General features: G+C 37.3%; 1 long non-coding RNA gene across 1 annotated transcript; it reads left to right on the top strand.

The window, feature by feature from the left end:
• Positions 1–13657: 13657 nt before the first annotated feature.
• LOC139116775 (uncharacterized) lies at positions 13658–16031 on the top strand. The gene is made up of 3 exons (XR_011548374.1): positions 13658–13798; positions 14468–14578; positions 15031–16031. It is a non-coding gene; the product is annotated as an uncharacterized lncRNA (long non-coding RNA).
• The last annotated feature ends 646 nt before the right edge of the window (positions 16032–16677 follow it).

Below are 16677 nucleotides of genomic sequence, written 5' to 3'. Positions count from 1 at the left end.
GTGAAAAGTTTCATGAAATTTTGTGCAGTATTTCTTGATATATGTCTACACTGTCATTACCGTCTCCATAGGGAAACCATTGTACGGAAAAAAACGATATTGCATAACTTCATTAATATGCAAGCCACACTAACCAAAATCTAATCAGTTCTTGCAAGTAGCATATGGTACCTGTGTACCAAATCTGATTTGAATCCGTTCAGGCGTTTTTGAGTTATCGTGTAAACAGACAGACACACACACACACACACACACACACTAACACACACACACACACACACACACACGGACAGACAGACAGACATCGCTATGACAATAGCCCACGTGTTTACACACGTGAGCTAAAAATGGCGGAGTGGCAATGCAAGTGCGAGTATTCGCCGGACAGTCAATTATCGCCCATAACTGGCAGATTTGAAAGAATTCTGTAACCAGAGTAAAGATTTGAAAGTTTGAAGGTATTTCCGACCGGTCGATGTAATTTTTTTGAGGTAGATGCTTTATTTCGTTTGTTTCGAGCCACCGGTCGATTTTTCCGTGACATACCTTGATTCTTATACAGTACCGAGGTTCGGCCTTCGGCCTCACAGTACAGTGTCAGTCACTTCCCATCCGACGACGATCTAGGAAACATTCCGTACGCCTGTGCTCAGAGCTATGTATAGGCTACTGCACAAATGTTGTAGGTCCATATATTGGACTGTGTGGATATAAAGATTTCTGCAATGGGGATCGACATGTCGTGTATGTGCCGGTCTAGCCCTGCGAGTATAGTGAGAGTGTCTGGCGTTGCGAAGGCCGGACACTCGCGCCATACTAGTAGTCGTAAGGCTTGTACAGTTGCGTTGCTCGTCTTGTCGAACACGGAAAACGATGGACGTTCTCTCAACACGCGGCAGATTTCTTCAAAACTATTCATTTTATCATGATTTGGGTGATCTTTGAGGATAGACGAGGAATTACCAAACAACAAGGCGGTTTATTATCATGGCATTTGAACGCGATGTATCGAACCACACGTATAAAACTGTGTAGAAATCATGTGGGCCAAACGGCGATGACAGTGCGGCTCGGTGGAAGGCCTGCAGTGGGCTCCCTGCCATACCGCGCCTAAGGCATCGATATGTTCGCAGTGTTGCTATGAAGGGTCATGGGTTGTACGTCTCGCTCGTGATCCGACCTGTGGACTGCCTGAAATTGGCTCAGTTAACTTGACTCTCTGGAACTATCACTGTTAACTTGGACGTTCTTTAGGTGATATTGCCCACTTCATTTCATCAAGTATGGTTTCAAGTAGAGCAGGGCCCAGCCAAACAGAGCTAGGTTTCAAGATGTCACGTTATCACTGAAATGCTCAATTAATATTTCGTCAAACATTGGAGTATGTGGTGATCGGATTCCCCGCTGTTGGGATTCATCAATCGAAGGAAACGTGAACCATGAGTTTTTTGAATAAAATAATTGTAATTTCGGGCTTTTTGGGTTTTTTTCTGTGGCGAGTGCTCGTTTTTTTTTCTTTTTTTTTTTTTTTTTTTTTTTTTTGCTGTGGCGAGTCCTCATTTGTTTTTTTCTTTCCACAGGCCCACGCATTTTTTTTGTATCTCTGTTCATGGCGTCTTTTTTATTTTTTTCGTTTTTATTTTATTTTATTTTTTTGTAGATGAGATCCACTTTTGTCTAGAGCCATCACTGCCGAATTTTTTCTCCGATTTTCTCTCTTTACTGTCAAAGCTGCTGGTGATTCATATTATATTTTGATTATCTATAATACGTTTATTATGAGACGTAGTGCTTTTTAATTTTCTTAAGTACATAAATAATTTTATGTATGCACGACTTTTTTTGTCTGATTCTTTTATAATGATTTTCTGTATGTGGTTCACATTTTTATTTTTTGTACTATTTTTTTCCGAGTGGTCGTAGTGATTTTTAGTGATTTTCTTGTAAATTTTGTGGACGTACCACTGTATAACATATTTTTCTTTTTTTTGTAAAATCAGCACTCATTGCACCTTTTACGCGAACTATTATACGTGTATATATGTCGATAAGTATGGATGTATGACTTTTTCAAATCGTTGAAAATTGTTTATTTCCTAATTACGCTTTAAAGATTTTTTCTCAAGTTAAAATGAAGTATTAAATGACATTTCTGTCTTTTGTTTTTTAATTATACTTTTCTTACTTATTTCCTTCCTAATGAGACCGAATTTTTATATCAATTGAGAAAGACAGTTTATTTTTGCACTGAATCGATATTTTTGAAACATTTGGCGCGCCGTACTCAAGGGGGAGAGCACGAAATTTTGGGAAATTGATGTGTTTAATGGTGCAATCTGAAAGGAGTTTCAGGTTATTTTGCACTCGGTAAAACTGTTTGAAAATGACATTGAACACTGCAATATTTTTTTACATTTTTTGCATGATCAGTGTTTGAGTCACAATATTCAACAACCAAACAATGACAATACAATTTGTGAAAAACAGTTCTGTTTGCCAGAGACTGAAGATAAATAAATATAGAGGAACGGAAAATCTGTGACCTTCTGTGTCATTTCTCCAGTAAAACTTTTACCAGTAAAACTGTTAGAAGACCCAAGGGGGAGAGAACGAGAGGGGGTGCCCCCCCCCCCTCTCGCATTGAAAATTTTGAGAAATGGATGTGTGCAATGGTGCAATCTGAGATGTGTTTCAATTTATTTCATGCAAAAAAATTGAGTAACCCCCCTTCTTCCTCTCCACATTTTGAGTAACGCCTGCTGAAGTTTTCAATTTTTTTAGTGACCCCCTCCCTTGTATTTCATTATATTTGTTGTTCCTCAAATTTTCATTGTCAACTTGTACATCTTTCTAATATATTTATATTGAGAGAATGATATATTGGTTTTAACACTAGTTAATTGACTCCTGTCTTGTGTTTTAAATTTTCACAATTTACAGACAATTTACAGAAGTCAAAAAGTCCCGTTTAGATAGTGCCTATGACATTGAGATATTGCAACAGAAATCCTGAATATGATTTCTAGGGTCAGAAAAGGGAAGGAAAACATTGAGTGTACTGAGGTGTAAAGTAGACCTATGTAGTGCATGCTTATATCATAAGTGCTGGGAAAAAAAACATAAGAATTGCTTGTGGTAAAAACATTTGCGCCGCCTATGGCGGCGCGCCGATATGAGAATAGGGTTTCCAAATTTTGCTAATTTCTGGTGCATTGTGACAATTTTTGTTTTCACTTCTGTCTGTTATGACAATTTTTTTTTCTCAGGCCATGACAGGATCTTTTTTTTCTTCTATCTCACCTGGCGACAATTTTTTTTTCTCAAAATCCTCCATACCCCCGCCCCAGAAATCAAATGGTGTTCCCCTAACTGTCATAAACACGAATGGAACTAATTTGGGATAATTGGATTTTCATATTTTTCAAATTTCTCAAAAGTGTTAGGTGCCAGATAGTTGAATGTTGCAAATATACAAATTGCTCATAAAAACAAGTGTGTAATGTAAAAAGAAAAGCATATGAGTTTACATTTGTAGATTAAAGGCATGTGTTGGCACCAGATTGTCTCATCAGAAAATTTACCCATCAGATTATAATTTCAATGGAAAACAAAAGGCTATCACACCTCCATAATCCTCTTACAAACTAGAACAAAGGCAATCCCAGGGATCGCGAACAGTGCCTTTAAATCGCATTACTTCACCATCCAATTATCCCAAATTAGTTCCAATCGCGTTCATATCAAAACAGCCTGTTGTGTCACATTTCACCAACGCCGTAGCCTACATATTTCTAGTCTATTCCATAGACGAAGTATCTAGGAAAAAGACTATTTCGCCCATAGATCTCCGAAGGCAAAAATACTTGTCTAGGGAATAGACTATGCTGTAGACTAGTATGTGTAGCCTAAACTTGCTGCTCTTTCCTGTTGATTGTTTTGACAGCGCACTTGTAGATAAGTAAGCTAACAATATCAGTTGCAAAAGAATTCTGGTATTGACTTTATTCGACCCACTGACAATAAAAGTGATTAGTGCGGGCAATTTAATCTTGTTCTTATCAGTCGTATGGCGATTCCACTGCTATGTCGTTGTATTATCGAAGATTACTAAAGCTCTGTCATCGTCATTGGCTAATTGGACATAAAGCTGTTTAATGATCAACTTTATATAAACTTCCGTACTTCCGTAGTACAGCTCTCAACACTTTACAAACGCACTCATTTGCGTTCAATTTGTCGATCATATCGAGTCGTCACCCAGCTCCTCTGCTCGACTTCAACTACCACAACAACCATCGCACACACAGCACACTTCAACTTTGTTGTCTTCTTCCGTGACAAGGCACAGAGATTCGAAGGTAAGATACAGGCAATACAACTGCAACACATATATTTACATTAAGTAACATTATCACTGACAGGTATACATCTTCTGTCAGAGGTCTGACAGTAATTTCACGTACGTCTATAAAATAACCCATCTATTTTCATGCTTTTCATGTTTGTCGAATATGCAAAATTCTGTAAAGAAACTTAACGGCTGTGTACTTTATACTGAAACATGTCTCTCATAGCCCAGTGGAACAGGACATTTTCCCAGAAAAGCCGCTTTGCCACCGCATAATCATTTTGTCGTTTAACATAATTCGGACAATAACACCCACGGCCGCTGGTTAGACAGCTTTAATATTTGGTTTACAGGTCCCTAGGATGACCTTAGTGAGATAATTTCATACAGTCAGGAATACTTAATTTTGTATCCATGTCCATAGTATTGGCGCTATGTTTTGATACTCTTCTAGTAATTGTCGATGACGATAGTACACTTCCTGATGTTATTTTGTCGCTATATTTTAATGGTGAAATTACAGCTGTAGAAACACTATCAAGTGCCTGCTGGCAATTACATGCCAATCTACTACTACTATCTTTTCAAGATTCTTGTCAGCGTTTGGCACCTACCACGTGTGATTTCACTATAACCCGTAACCCCTTCATTACATTTACTTGTACCTTTTCTTTTTTCACGTGCAGATGATAAAATCATCATAGCAGAGTACATCAGGATTTCAAAGGTCTTTACTGTTGCTGTATTTTGTAAATTTTACAAATACATGTATTTGTATTTAATTTTTCTAAGTGGAGGGGATCAGTCAAAATTTCAGAGTTCGAGAGGGGAGTTACTCAAATTCATTATGGTTGACGGGGGGGGTCGTCACTCGAAATTTCTGAGTTTCAGGCCGTAAATAATGACGGCTCCCTTTTATACGACGCATCACAAACTTGATGACAAATAAAAAAAATTGCATTGCTACTCCTTTTGAAAAAAAAAAATTGATGCAGCTCTGACAGTAGAAAAAAAAAATTGCTGTCACTGTGACAGGAAAACAAAATTTGCTCCCATACCCATTTCCTCCATACCCCCCCCCCCAAAAAAAAAAAATCAAATGGTTCTCCCCTTATCTCTTAGCTGTACCACTGCAGGAACTGACACGCAACACTTCCACAAATCCGCTAAGTTTTGGCAATCGTTTTTAGCTCACGTTTTCACACACCTGGGCTAATGTCGCAGCGATGTCTGTGTGTCTGTCTGTCTGTCTGTCTATGGGCCCGATATCTCAAAAACGACTGATCAGATCAGAATCAAATCTGGTAGATAGATTCTGTTTGAGAATGGTAAGAACTCATTTGTTTTTGGTGGATGTGGCTTGCATATTTCATGCTCATTTCCATAATTAATGATTTTAGAAAAAACAGACATACAATGAGAACGGCTGCACAGAATTGTATGAGATTTGCTACAAATGTTGATCATACAAGGATTTATCCACCATGAAAGACATACAGATGTAACCTGAAAGTTGATTGCTAATTTGGATATTTGATGAACTTTCCTCATAAGGGATATTTGTGTCTTGACTGACTCATTCAAAATTGACGAAACTTGGAATGTATATTGAAGATTCTATGATTTAACTTTACTGAAAGTCATTAAGCATGTTTATTTCAGCCATTTCCTAATTTGCATATTTACTGAACTTTCTTGATTGACTTGACAAAAGTTGACGAACCTTGCTATGTGCATAAAAGATACTATGATACAACATTATTGAAAGTCACTAAGCATTTCTACTTCAGCCAATTCCTTATTTGAATATTTAATGAACTTTCCTAATTTGGGATATACGTGGATTGCCGTGACCAAAGTTGACGAAACTTGCTATGTACATGAAAGATACTCTGATACAACATTATGGGAATTCATTTAGCATGCTTACTTCAGGCACTTCCCTATTTGCATATTTAATGAACTTTCCTAATTAGGGATATGTACCTGGATTAACTTGATCAAATTTGGCGAAACATACCATGTACATTGAAGATACTAGGTTAAAACAATATTGAAAGACATTTAGCATTTGTACTTTAGCCAATTATTAATTGCATATTTAATGAACTTTCCTAATTAGGGATATATACCTGGATTAACTTGATCAAAGTTGGCGAAACATACTATGTACATTCAAGATACTAGGTTAAAACAATATTGAAAGTCATTTAGCATTTGTACTTCAGCCAATTCCTAATTTGGATATTGAACGAGCTTTTCAAATTAGGGATATATGTCTGGATTTACAAGTTCAAAGTTGACGAAACTTGCTATGTATATATGAGATACACTGATCTAACAATCATAAAGTTGCTTTAGCAGTGTTAGATAAAGTTTTTACTAATTTGAATATTGAATGAACTTTCCTTACAAGGGATACTTATCTGGATTGACATGACCAAATTTGACAAAACTTGCTATCTACATGGAAGATATTATGACACAACATTATTTATTTATTTATTTATTTATTTATTTATTTATTTATTTATTTATTTATTTATTTGACGGTCAACAGGTCCAAAGGCCCAATAACAGACTCCGGCAAAATAAATACAAACAAACAAACAAGTAAACAGTACAATATCAACAAACATAATAAAAACTAAAAATACAATATGCACAGAATGAACACAGATAAAGGACCCTAAGAATAAAAATTTCTGGACACAAACGTCTTAAAAGCAGTACTAGGTAAAAAAATATCCACAGAAATGTCATTACATAGTGTAATAGACCTTGCGATAAAAGCATATTTTCTAAGATTCAACCTGCAACGTGGAACTTGAAATAAAGACGGGCCCTGAGGTGTCTTAGTGGTGCATAAAATGGCAATTGATATAAAAGATAGGGACAAGAAAATCTCCCTGATACTATTCCGTTTAAAAAAGTCAGATCTAAAACCTTCCGCTGAAGCGAGAAAGAAGGGATTAAAATGCATACAGGACTGCTTGTAGTCACTATTATAGTACCCAATAAACTTCAGACACATATATTTCAGAAAGCTTTTTTGAACTTTCTCTACATGGTCACTCAAATATTGACATTTTGGAGACCAGATCACAGAGCAGTGCTCTAATCTGCTTCTTACTAAAGATACATACAAGGATGTCAAAGCTCTCGGAGAAGAAAATATATTACAGGATCTCTTTATCAGACCGAGCATTTGAAAGCTCGTTTACACATTTCTTCAATATGCCTTTTATAATAAATGATAGATCAGAAACTAATATGACACCCAAATCTCTGATCTCAGACACTCTCTTTAACAGACAACCATCAATAGAATAATCGTACAAAATAACATTTCTCTTGTTGGTGAAGGAAATAACATTGCATTTCAGAATATTAAGATTACGATTCCACAAAGTACACCACTTAAAATCCTCATGTAACAGAGTACAATCGCCTATAGAGTGAATTTCGCGAAAGAATTTAGAGTCGTCAGCATACATACTGATCTGACTGTGAAGAAGGACATTGGGAAGGTCGTTAATGTATGAGACAAAAAGCAGGGGTCCTAAAATTGAACTCTGAGGCACCCCTGATGGGACATGGGTGCTAAAGGATGATTTCCATGAAAAATAACAAGCTTATATCTGTCTGTAAGATAAGAAGTAAAAGTTTTGCTGATTCACAGTGGAAGAAGAAAACTTTTCTGTACTTCAAGAAGTAAAAAGTTTAAGAAGTTGACCACACAGACCAAATGAACTGAGCTTTTGACAGAACAGCTTGTGGTTGACAGTGTCAAATGCCTTCAATATAAATGCTGTCGACTTGCTTCTTGGGGTCAAGAGACTTAGAAAGAAAATCATAATATGAAACTAAATTAGTTGTAGTTGATCGTCCCGTAACAAAACCATGTTGAAATTCAGTCACATAGCTTTCAACAAAAGGGTACACATTATTGTAAAGAATACGTTCAAAAACTTCCCTCTTAGTGGCAAAAGTGAAATTGGGTGATAATTATTGACCTGATGTTTATCACCACCCTTGATCACAGGTATAACATTGGTGTGTTTAAACTTGGTAGGAAAAGTTCCTGAGTTGATACTCAGCTGGAAAATGATAGGCAGGCTGACAGATTTTTCTTTGCAACAGATTTTTAAGACAATACCTTTTGTCAGAGCCACTAGCTTTACGTGGATCAATTGCTTTAATTATTGCTTCAACAGCATCAACTTGAAGTGAAATATATATATGACAGTGAACTGTTGTTAACATCAGTCGTAGCAGTAAGTCCAGAATTTCTGAGTCATTAAACACAAAATTAAAATAATTGTCAAAACATCTGCAATATATCTTGAGATTTTTTGACCTGTACGTTATCGTGAATAGTTATTGAAGGTCATTATGCATTTTACTTCAGCAAATTCCTAATTCGCATATTTAATGAACTTTCCTAATTAGGGGTAGAAATCTGAATTGACTCTACCAAAGTTGACGAACTTTGCTATGTACATGAAAGATACTATGATACAACATTATTGAAAGTCACTAAGCATTCTTGCTCCAGCCAATTCCTTATTGCATATTTAATGAACTTTCCTAATGGGGGATATACCTGGATTTGCTTGACCAAAGAAGATGAAACTTGTTATGTACATTAAAGATACTCTGATACAACATTATGGAAATTTTTTTTTGCATCTTTACTTCAGGCAAATCCTAATTTGCATATTTAATGAACTCCCTAATTAGGGATATGTACCTGGATTAACTTGATCAAAGTTGGCGAAAAATACTATGTACATTCAAGATACTAGGTTAAAACAATATTGAAAGTCATTTAGCATTTGTACTTCAGCCAATTTCTTATTTGGATATTGAACGAACTTTCCAAATTAGGGATATATATCTGGATTTGCAGGATCAAAGTTGACGAAACTTGCTATGTATATATGAGATACACTGATATAACAATCATAAAGTTGTTTTAGCGGTGTTAGATAAACTTATTACTGATTTGATATATTGAACGAACTTTCCTTATTATGGATTTATATCTGGATTGACATGACCAAATTTGACAAAACTTGCGACTTCCATATTAACTAACTTTCCCAATTAGGGATACAAGACTGGAAGGACCCTGAATAAAGTTTATGAAACTTGCTATGTATATTGATATATTGATTGACAATTATGTTGTATAAGTGAAAAACACTTTGCATTTTCATGTCAGATAATTAATAATTTGTATATCTAATGACCTTCACAGTTTGGCATATATAGCTTGAAGGTCTTGACCAAAGGCAATTACACTTGCTATGTAAAGTGGTAATACAATTACAGGAGCCAAAGAAATTTAGTATTTTTATTCCAGCTAATTACACATTTATATACTGACCTTGAATTAATCTGTTGTGAATATTGTTCACGATATTGATCATAACACTTTCAATGAAGTTACAAACATTTTGCAAAAGTTTAAATTCACAGACAACTGCAATATATTGAAACACGTGAGCATTTTCAGTTCATATCTGGTTTCTTTTCGTATTTTCGATAAAAATAAGCTAATCCTTTTGCTGCAATTGCCTTCTATAGGATTTGTGTTTTGCAGTCAACAATTGTTTACCAGACTAAATTAAAAAGTGAAAATAGCATAACCAACCCTTTACATAAAATAAAAGTTACAAAATGCTGGCGCTCTCTACTGCACTTCGTCATTATGTCACGGCCTCTTTACCCAATCACCAGAGGCCATGTTGATATTGTTATGGATGAGGAACAGAAAGTTTATATTTTGGACTCATGAAGTTTGATTTTTCTCTTCTCTGTTTCTCTGTTTCTACAGGACATTTCTCAGTATACGTCATCTTCAAAATATTTCAGTTTTGTAGGTTTAACTTTTTCCTGCATCATCCAAGCCTTCAGAGTATGTTAAAATTATATACGACCGGGAATTATGTCGTTTTCATCAAATCAGAGAAACTAACAGTCAACTCAGCGCTGTACATGTTAACACTTAGTCTGGCAGAGACCCTGCGATTCGCGTTCTTCCCTGTTGGAACACGCGCGCGCCCTTCAGAGACGCGACGCGAATCCCAGGGTCTGGACGTTCTTGCAAGCGACCGGTCGGATTTCTGCCTGATCCGGGTACTTTATAGAACTCCACACATCCGTTAATCAAAACAAAAATGACAAGTAGCATAGCCAAATAAAATAAAATGAAAAATAAAACCATACTACGTATATAGGTCTACCAGCTACTAGTATATATTCTCTCCGCCAAGTTAGATAGGTGTTTGTTTGGACATCACTACCCTTATGAATATTCATATACTTGCAAGAACTGACAGTCGCTGTGTCTGGCAGTGCGTGCTCACAGCTGCACAGCGTAGCCTTCGAATGCAGGCCCATGGTTGATGCGCACAAAACAAGGCACAGCGACTGTGGAGAGTCTAGTTAACACTCAGCGACTCATCTGCAAAGGCCAGATCAAAGTTGTGTCATGTCGGAAATTCCTCCTACGGACAGATCAGTGAGTTACTGATTGGTGATTCAGAAGAAACCATGGCAACGTCTTTGGTCCAATTAGTTTTTGTTGATACACATCTACGCCGTTCAGTGCCTTTCCCTGAAGATGTTTCGAAAGACCTGCAGCAATATCGGGAGTTTCCGAAGCCCCAGTACGCCGCCAAAGTCGGTAAACAGCCCGCGACGGCTTTCGCAAATCTTCGGAGAGTGCTCAAGAGCGATATGGACCACAATAACCACACACCACTGCAATCCAGTACGTCCGATTCTGTATGGACAACATTACCTTGGCAACAACCGATGAGGTGTTCTCAACGGTAACTAGTGCACTTGTCCACCGTCCTATCACTCAGGTATCAGTTGTGTGTTCGGGTGAATCAGTGGCCGGTGACGATTTGACAGTGGCATCATGGGAAGACGAGAATTCACAAAATGTACTGAACTCAGTAATCAAAAAGGGTGAAACCGAAATATTTAACAGTTCAATGGTGTTCGATGCGCCATCACTTCGAACTGCAAAGTTATAACCCTGTCTGATTTGAAACTTATAGTGAGAAGTTTCCAAGTAGTGACATAAATCTTGAAGTCACGAGACAGTGAAAATTCACAAGCAGAAGAAAATTTTGCGTTCACCAGATTAGCTTTATCAAACATTTTCCTTCTACGAACCTCGTGTACAACCGCTAGAGGGTACGTCACTCCAATATTAAATATATATCAGGCAATTTTATTTGATTTTAAGGTATATCTAATATCTCGCTTTATCATTCTTAGAGAGCAATAATTTCGTTCAGAGCCACTTTCTTGCAGACATTCTTGTTTGCAAGTTTCTGTCACGTGATGTGTTTAGCTCACACGGAGGCATTCGCTGCGATAGTAGTGTCGGTGAACTTACACATCTGTGAATCAAATCTTGGAAAAAGAGTGGCGAATTCGACTCAGTGTGAGTGATATATTATAATAGTAAATTTGTAGTTTGTTGGACATTAAGTGACTGGAAAAAAGTTTTTGTATTTTAAATATTTTGTAGTTTAAATATTTTTAATTGATACCTAACGGCGGAGATTATCAATTGAAAATGAAAACAAATGTGTGTCTTCTCTTTCATGATTTTCTAATGTGTTCTTAGAAGCAGACTGCAGTTTACATGAATTTCATTATTGCCCATTTCTGTTATAACATACTGTTACATGAATATAATATCAGTGTGTCACTGACACTTACAAGTATAGGCCCGTATATGAGAAAGCTGTGATCAGATTATTGATTTGAACTCTCCGTGAAGATGCGTTTTCTAGTTCAACAGTGTTTTGTTGCTTTGCACATTACCTTTGTACTTTTCGCTCGTATCCTTCTTTGCGTCTGCTAAAGCACCCGTTATAAGCAGAGGAAATAGCATTTCAAATTGTCTGTAAATAAGTAAATTATTAATAAAGTAAATCACAAATAAAAACACTCCCATTTCTGTGATCTTGTGTTGAGTTTTATTATTCCTGTAAGAAAAGCAAGTGGAGTGTAAGAAAGCCAAGGAGAGATTATTGGTCTTAGTGACTAACATAATTTTTTTTCGTTCAGAAGATGTTAATTGGTGTTGACAATGCTCATAAAAGTAAAGCAAATAAGATCAAAGCATTGACTGATTTAGAGAACAACACGTTCAAAACTGAAAAAAACTGTATTTCTGCCTGTGCTCCGCGTAACCACCTAAGGAGTAACTTTCACTTAGACAATTAAGGTTAACAAATCTTTTGATTTTGATTTTGCAATTTGTTCTATGAAAAGACATTTTCTTGTTGTTCTCCAAAGTCACAGTATTGGCCTCGCTTACACATGGAATTTTCTACACTATAAAAAGTTATTGACAGCACGTTAATCCTCAGTGACCGGGGCGTACAACAAAGATACACACATACGGAAAATATTTGTCAGTTGAACACATAGTATTGTACAAAATTTGGGGAAAAAGACATAAACAATTTTACCGCCAGAACAACAGTTATAAACAGTCACAGTTTATGAACACGATTATAACTCATTTGGGATAATTGGATCTTTATATTTTTCAAATTTTTAAAAAGTGTTAGATAGGTGCCATATAGCTGAATGTCGCGATATTACAAATTACTCATTAAAACAAGTGCCTAACTTAAAAAGAAAAGCAGATGAGGTTACATTTGCAGATTATATCAACATTACTTCACCATCCGATTATCCAAAATTAGTTCCATTCGTGTTAGTGATAGAAATAGCTTTTCAGATTGATGATATAAAAAAATGACTCTGCTCTTCAGATTGACGAGAGAAAAGTGGTGAGATTATGTATATGAATAAGCCTTAAACCAGCAAGATTACACTCTGGCTGCTGCGATCGTTGTTGACTCTGTCAAAGATAATCCAATGATAATCTGGTGACAGCGTCACCAGATTAGTAACTTACAGTTGCTAGCTTGTTTGGCGCACTGGGCAATAACGCGCATTGTAAAATAGCGTAATATCATCGCAGGAAAAACACGTGATACTGTTTGTGCAGTGAAGAAAAAAGACATCTTTAGAAAACCAGTTCTATTAGACCAAGAAAATTTGGGTTAGTCTTATAAATCTTGGCAGTAAGCTTATCATACTCAACGTGTTAAAATAAAATAAACAATAGCAACAAGAAACCTGTGGTGAGACCGAGACACCCCTATCACAACCACACCCCGGGGAGACGGACATGTACGCTTTCCACTTCAGTGGGTGCTTGAACAGCACTCAGCTCAGCAATCGCTCGTTCATTAAAGTAGGTCATTGCAATTTGCATGTTGTACACTCCGTATCAAAGTCCTCTGACGCGTATTCAAATTCACAGACCATTTTGCTGCGCTGATCAGATGCTGCCGTATGACGATCAGATTCTTCATGTTGCACAACGTCAGAAACTCGAAGGTAACAGATGATAAATTAGGAATGTAGCAAGTTTGTTAAAGAAGCTCGTTTGACTTGCGTGATTTAGGTGTATCCATATTTACTAGTATTGTCATCATTACCGAACGAGTTCTTCTATTTCTAATATGAGGCTATGTATAGCATCTAGTTAATGATAAGATGTTTTTCGATTAGCATTTGAAATGATGTTCATAAGGCAAAATTGAGAGGAAATATTCATGAGACTGTGAATGTGTGAATCTCAGAAACTGAATGTAAGTCTTTGAACAAGGTCGTTAAGTACGACTGCCAATGTGGTCTACCAAGTACGCCGAGCAAAATGGCGATGTGAGTTGTGACCTCACAGACGCCCACCGGCTCGGATATCTGTTGCAATAAGTTCACATCGCGACCTGGTCGATAGTATTTAGGGCCATGTTGATGCAATTACTTTGTTTGCTAAGACCCATATAAAACCATACCATATCAAAAGGCCGAACCTATCAGCCTTTTGTTCACCAAAAAAAGCAAAGTGAAGTTTATAACATGACCTGATGCTGGACTTTGAGCCCGTCGAAACAGCTGTGAAAAGGGTCACGCGAGGTCACTGTACTCATGCAGTGAGTGAAATTAGTCATGTCAGCTTGGGGAGATAAGTGAGTTTGAAACGCTGTTTGTTTATCATTACAGCGTAGAGATATCACTCAACAATGGATGGTATAAAGCTTAAACTTTCTTCAGATGGAAAGACTACCTATTTCCAATTCAATGATTTTTTGTTCCTTGACCCAGAAAAGACAGGTAAGTCAAGATGGGATTATTTTGTAGCATGGTTGTCTACTGAAGCTCCGTTAAATGACGGAGAAAGCCCTCAGTTGCTTGTTCGCTTCCATATTTATTTAGAAAGTATACTTTGTGATATTAAAAAGGCTGTAGCTTGAATAAAATTATAAAATCAAATGCGAATAAGTACGCACAAAATGAGATTTGCAGAAAAGTATAAAGGTACATCAGGTCGACGAACTTCTTCAAGTGTCAAAGGGGGACTTTATCGATTAATCATTTGCCAAGCGTTGTCGGCCGACTTCCTCCCTCCCTGTAGTTTAACTTTTCCGACAACTTTGTATATTTTCAGACTTTAATTCAATTCACCGTTGGCTGCCCTAACTTGTCGTAAAGGTAGAGAATTTCTTGTCTACTGGACAGAAGAAGATCAATTATCTCTTATACACTGACATTTGGATTGTTTTCAGGTAAAATTGGTGTTTCCAAATTGGCCGAGGTCTTTAGCGAAGCAGGACGATCAGCATGGTTGTACGACGACAGTAGTTTAGCGTCTGCTCTTCGAAGCGGTTATACAATCTTCGTGCTGGCGCAAAGTTTCGAATTGTCGCCGGCATTTTACACCGATTTCTCGACAAAGGTGCCAGTAGTTTTTGTGTCTCGTATAATTCACGTTGGTAGAACGTCCATGGTACAAAGACGTGAGCTTAGAATCAAAAGCACTGGAACAGTGGTGGCGACAATGTTTGCACAATTTGTTTTCGTCAATCTTGAGGCACGTCGACCTGCACCCCTACCCGAAAGCTATATCAATACGTATTTGGAAGAGACACAATGTCAAAAACCACAAGTTCACGTACACTTTTCAAGATTTCCACCAGAAGGTGCAGAAATTTATCGCTATCCAGTGGTTGTGACAACGAAGGATATCGATGTAAATCGTCATACGAGCAATATATCTTACATCAAGTACTCTATCGATTGTGCCATGTTTGGAGCCCGTGAACGAGCATACTCTGTCATTCGGGGCAACCTCTCTGACTATCCCATCACAAATTTGTCAATTCAGTTTGTCAGTGAATCAGAACTCAATGACAAATTAACTGTGACGTCATGGGCAGACACCGAAATGCAATACAAGATACATTTTGTAATACAAAAAGACGACCGAGAAGTTGCTCAATGCACTCTAAAATTCGATGTAAATAGAGCACAATCACGATTGTAATGTAGATGCATGCATGCTTGAAATGTAAGGTATGTTGTTTCAATGTGCACTGAGTCGTATTTGGTTTCTTAGTAATTATGGTAATCGATGTGTCTCTATTCATCAACTGTTGTTTTGAACAGTACAAATCTGAGTAAGTGGGTATCAGAACGGTTAACTCACCGGACATTTTCTATCGACTGAACTGTACTAGAACTAGCAATAATGTAATGACATTGTTTAGGGATGGACCATTAGACCTTGGGAGGGGGGTGGTCACAATGAAATTGTGAAAATTTTTTTTTACTATTGTAAATTTCTAAAAAAAAATTTTTCCAATTGAGATTAGCTGTGCAAATTTTTTTTTCAGAGTAAATTTTCAGATTTATAATTTTTTTTAGTTCGTCGCTGTCTGAGGATAAAGAGGGCAAAGATGTGGTGCCAAACACCACAAGCGGCCACGCAAGCGGTCACGGGGGAGGTCAGGAGAGGGGTGTCCCCCTGCTGCTGTTGGAGCTTTTGAAAAATAGAGATTAAAATGGTGTTATTTGGTGGCACTTGGGGAGTATTTTTGCGGGGGAGGTCAGGAGGGGGTGTCCCCCTCCTGCCGTTGGAGCTTTTGAAAAATAGAGATTAAAATGGTGTTATTTGGTGGCACTTGGGGAGTATTTTTGTAGGGGGTGGTCAGGAGGGGGTGTCCCCCTCTTGCTGTTGGAGCTTTTGAAAAATAGAGATTAAAATGGTGTTATTTGGTGGCACTTGGGGAGTATTTTTACGGGGGAGGTCAGGAGGGGGTGTCCCCCTCCTGCTGTCGGAGCTTTTGAAAAATAGAGATAAAAATGGTGTTATTGGGTGGCACTTTGGGAGCATTTTTTTCGGATTACACATCTTCCTCTGAAACATGGTCTTC

This window comes from Ptychodera flava, chromosome 18 (genome assembly GCF_041260155.1).
Source record: "Ptychodera flava strain L36383 chromosome 18, AS_Pfla_20210202, whole genome shotgun sequence".
Taxonomy (NCBI): domain Eukaryota; kingdom Metazoa; phylum Hemichordata; class Enteropneusta; family Ptychoderidae; genus Ptychodera; species Ptychodera flava.
Note: the sequence above shows the minus strand (reverse complement) of the source record. Positions and strands in the feature narration are given on the sequence as shown.